A 5,306-nucleotide genomic window follows, 5' to 3' on the forward strand; every position below is an offset into this window, starting at 1 on the left:
TAATAGAAAAAATGTTTTACCAACAACATATATTGATTACCTGATAGAAATATCGATTACTGTAAACTGAATGGTGGACATTGATAAGTAAGGTTAATTACATGTTGTTTCATCAGTGTTTAACTCAGGGGTAAAACTTCCGTTTCTTCGAACTTTTGAAATGCTTAGCGACAGAAAGGTCTCTCTTCAGATTTCAACAGTAGTCTGCCATCATGACTGCGTCTGAGCGACCCTTCATCTATGTCAGGTTCGGATGAAATCACTCCTCCTGCTTGTCACTCAGTTAACCTTTGCCCATCTGTGAAAATATGCATTTTGACGCCCATGTTGCAGCCCAGGTTTGTAAATACAGTCAGCACGTAGTTGACAAATTTCTGTTCAAGTTTTGGTTACCAAGAAAGTTCTTCACTTATCAAGGCCCGGAAGCCACTCAGGGATAAGGGTTATTGCAAGTACATTACGTTAGTGTGGAGATTTGATGAAGTGTTTACTTAAGGGGGCGGTTCATTAGGAATTTGTTAACATTAGACTTGAAGACATCCAAGTTGTAGTCCGGAGGGAAGCAGGCAGACGGAACAGAGTTTCACAGGCGTGCAGTTCTAAGAAAGAAGCTTTGTTCATGGAATCCGCGTTTTGATTTAGGCACAGATATAGAGTGGGGGAAATTTTTCACAGTGGATTCAGCTAGTTCCACTTCGTTCGTTGAATTTTCCAACTTTAGATCTCTGATGAGCTGCCGGATCTAAGGACTTTCAAAGATGCCAGCTTTCAACTTCTCCTGGGATAGCTTGGCTCAAGGAAGTCAAGCAGTCACCGCCTTTTTCTAGAGCCTTGCTGAATTGCTTGATGAAGCAGAGCTTGATGAGTGAGAAGAGTATTCTGTCTCTGTTTACCAGAAGGTCGTTGATGACGTTCTTTGTTTTGCAAAGCACCAATTCCTCCCGTAATGCTTCTCATCATATTTGAAATTTAAAGTTGAACTAAATCATTTAAAATTAAACTTTTTAATTTAAAGTTGAGATTTTAAATTTAGAATTGAACTTCTTAATTTAAAGTTGAGATTTTAAATTTTATATTGAACTTTTTAATTTATAGTTGAGATTTTAAATTTAAAATTGAACTTCTTAATTTAAAGTTGAGATTTTAAATTTAAAATTGAACTTCTTAATTTAAAGTTGAGATTTTAAATTTAAAATTGAACTTCTTAATTTAAAGTTTAGCTTTTTAATTTCAAATCGAACTCTTTAATTTAAAGTTTAACTTTTCAATCTTAAATCGAACTTTGTAGTTTAAATGTGATTTACTAAAATTTGAGTTTCTTTATTTTAAATTTTAATCTGTGTCTGTAGTTCAAGTTTACCTTTTCAAAAAATTTAAGTCGACCTTCCAAAATTCTAAGTTGAGCTTTTTAAAGTTTTAAGTAGAATTTTATATTTTGATAGCGAAATTTTATAGTGAAATTAGTTTTATTATCTAACTCTTTCTTTATCAAAAGATGAAAAAGGAAATGCGACCTAAGTCGTTGATGAAAGAAACTAATCCTGACAAGAGAAATGTCAGTAAAAATTAGATAAATTCGCAACTCATTGATGCATTTTTTTACGTTTTTTTTATGAAGACGTCGGTGCGAATTTGTTATCGGGCGGCATCCTGTTATAAATTTAAATGGTAGCTTTTGCTTACACAGGTGTTTATTGGAGCTCACATCCGAAAAGAGATTTTCCAAGACTAATCACCGACACTGTTTAAAATTTTATTTCTAAAAATGCATATATCCACACTAGCGGAAGAGGGGGCATTCGGCTTTGCCCGGTCGTAAAATACGCTTAAATATAATATTTTAATTTGTCAAAATTTCGTATATATTACTAGCGGAAGAAGGAGGCGTAAGGCTTTGCCCATTCGCTAAATACGCTTAAATATGATATTTTAATTTGTCCAGATTTTCTATGTATGATTATAAAGTCGTAATTTCAAAAGTGACAAAAAGTATTTCGGTTCCATCAGCTGAAATCGAAACCGAAAACAAAACTGTAACATTCAAAGCTGGTGACGTTACCACTGTACCAACGTGACCGAATATGAACTGATTAAATATTAATAATTAAAAATAAACTAAGATGAATGTTAAAAATGTATAACGACTTTTTCAAATTTGACCATTTTTGACCCCTTAAAAACTATTTTAGCGACCCATAAAAAAGGGTCTCTAAAAAATCCAATCATTCAAAGCCCCTAGCGCCGCTTTGGCACTTTAAGTTTCGGTAGAGACAGAGTTTGAAAATATGGAGACAGACAGAAAGACAGACAGACATATATATATATATATATATATATATATATATATATAGACATAGATTCGATCATAAGCTACTAACATATAAGCAATGGAACGATTCCAATATTTTCGAAATTCCGATAAATTCGTGATTTTGTTCTGAATTCCCAATTCCGATACAATTACACATTTCGATTCCAATTGCTATTTTCCCGGATAAAACGTAGAAACACGTGTTAAATGTGCAGATATTTCCTTTAACGTAAAAAAAAAACTTGTAAGAGGATCTTAAGCAGATAAAGAAAGTTCTATTTTGCTATACGTTTTTTTTTTACATGGTAGTCACCACTTATCAAGGCCCGGAAGCCATTCGAGGATAAAGGTTATTGCGTGTACAGTAATCAATGGGATATTATCGTGGTAATCGTTTGTATTGAAGATTTGATAACGTGTCTTCTTAAGGGGGCGGTTCATCAGAAATTTGTTTATATTGGACTTGAAGACATCCAAGTTGTAGTCAGGTGGGAAACAGGCAAGCGGAAGAGAGTTCCACAGGCGTGTACTTCTAAGAAAGAAGCTATGTTCATGGAATCTACGTTTTGGTTTTGGCAGAGATAAAGAGTGGGGAAAAATTTTGACAGTGGTTTCAGCTAGACGGGTGTTTTTCGTGAAAGATTGGCGAGGGGGTACCAGAGATTGGAGCTCAGATGAGCACTTGCCATGGAAGTAACGATCAAACAAAGACAGACTCGCAACGTCTCTTCTAAGCCACGAAGTCTATTTTGTAGTCTTTCAAGGCAGGATAGGCTGTTTTTAGCAGGTCCTGTCCAGATGTGGCAGCAGTACTCCATCCTTGGACGTACTTGGCTTTTATATAGATAGAGAATTGCATCAGAAGCGATATATCTTCTGGAGCGGTAGAAGGATCCTACCATTTATCCAGCGACCTTGGCAACAGACTTGATGGACGTGTTCCATTTCAGGTCAGAAGTAAATGTCAAGCCCAGCTTATCAAAACATGGAGCCTCCCCTAGACGAGAGTCATCCATTTCAATTGATGCCAGATGGGGATCAGAGCGTTGATGATGTAAAGATAGGAGCTTGGTTTTAGATGCATTACAAGTAACCAGCCACCTCTTCCCCAACTGTACCACGCACTCTAGATCAAAGGAGAGAGAATCAGAGAGAACTATTTCATTTACGGCCTTAGATGTGTTGCCATAGATGGTCGTGTCATCAGCTTAGATGTCAACGAATGATTTAAGTATGTGTTTTGGGAGATCATTGATGTAGATCAGAGAGTTGGGCCCAGGATTGACCCCTGAGGGACTCCAGCATTAATACTCTGGGCCTCTGATTTCTGCCCATCAACCACTACTCTTATGAGCCTATGAGAGAGAAATGATTTAATAATTGAGAAAACATTTCCAGTTATATCGTAGCTGGAAATCTTGTGAAGTAGGCCCTTATGCCATACCTTATCGAAGACATTTGATATGTCAAGAGCAATTGTAAGAAAATCTTTGTCGAGAGATTCACTAATCCCATGAGATATAACCGTAAGAACATCTGCTGTAGATCTTGCAGAACGGAAACCGTATTGCATGTCACTAAGAAAGTTATTTCTGCTGAGGTGGTTGACTACTTCTCTATTTAATATCGATTCCAGCAACTTACTCATGACACACAGGAGACTTACTGAGAGGGAGATGACTTATCATCTGAATTCTTAAAGACATGGCATACTGATGAGGTCTTCCAGGGTGTTGGGAAGCACTTCTCCTTAAAGCAACGCTTAAATAGTTTTGTAAGTATGGGGACAAGTTCTGGTTGAAGCTTTTTCAACACTATAATTGGGATGCCACCAGGACTAGTTGCTTTACTGGAATCAAGGTTCTTGATTAGCTTGGCAAACTCACACACATATATTTGTATGTTGCATAACGTGTTGTCTGTTAAAGGAGGAAATACGGGGAGTTGATGGCCTTCGTTGCATAGGGTAGAATTAGTTGCAAAGTTCTTGGCAAATAGTTTGGCCTTGTCTGATGCTGACGAGATGATCTCAGGTCCATTGATAATGGTTGGGATAGAACGCACGCTTCTGTTCAGGATCCTGTTTACTATTTGCCAAAACTGGTGAGAACCAAGCCGTTGCTCAGCTACTTTGGATTTAACGGACTGAGCATATAGCTCTCTTGCGTTTTTTATTACTCTTTTACAGTGGTTGCTGGCAGTCCTGAAAGCAGCTTTAGTCTCAGTGCATCTATTACGTTGGTAGCTATGGAAAAATGATTTCTGTGCGCGATGGCAGCAGCACATTCTGGAGAGAATCATGGCTGGCTGTTAGGTTTTTGTTGGAATTTTTTGGATGGTATGAATCGGTCTGTTTGTTCTCCTTCGGTTGAGGATCAGTCCTTCACGACTGAGACAATTTCTTATTTTTGTACCTTTTCTCCACGTTAAAAAACAACCATGGTGTCTAACTCTGTCCCGTGGGGAGGCATAGTAAATAGGTACAATTAACCATTCTGTCAGGTCTGATACTATAGAGGATACATCCGTTTTAAACATGGAATGCAGGGGTAGATCAAATATGAATGTTTGGAAGCTATCACAATCAGCACTAGGGTATCGATATATAATACGGTGGAGAGGTACGTCGGAAGACTTGTTACATTTCATTTTATCTTAACTGATACAACCGAGTAGTCGGAAGATCCCAGAGGAGACAAAACGGAACATGAACATAGCTCAGGGGAAGTTGTGAGAAAAAGGTCTAGAGAGCTTACGTACTGACCGGAAGTATCGGGACACGGGTGGGTTCGTGTGGGTCAGCCATTCCACATTGTGGATATTGAAGTCACCACAAATGTGGACGTTAGCCGAAGGATGAGCAAACATGATGTGGTCAATTTTCTCAGATATAGTAACTCCGCTGTTGTGGGGGCGATAGAGACAAATATAAATGCGGTGGTGTAAGCAAGTGCAACCCGGAAGCACATATAAGGTAAATTAGGGTCTTCTCCGG

This window comes from Euprymna scolopes, chromosome 37 (genome assembly GCF_053919585.1).
Source record: "Euprymna scolopes isolate OS-2025 chromosome 37, ASM5391958v1, whole genome shotgun sequence".
NCBI classification, from domain to species: Eukaryota; Metazoa; Mollusca; class Cephalopoda; order Sepiida; family Sepiolidae; genus Euprymna; species Euprymna scolopes.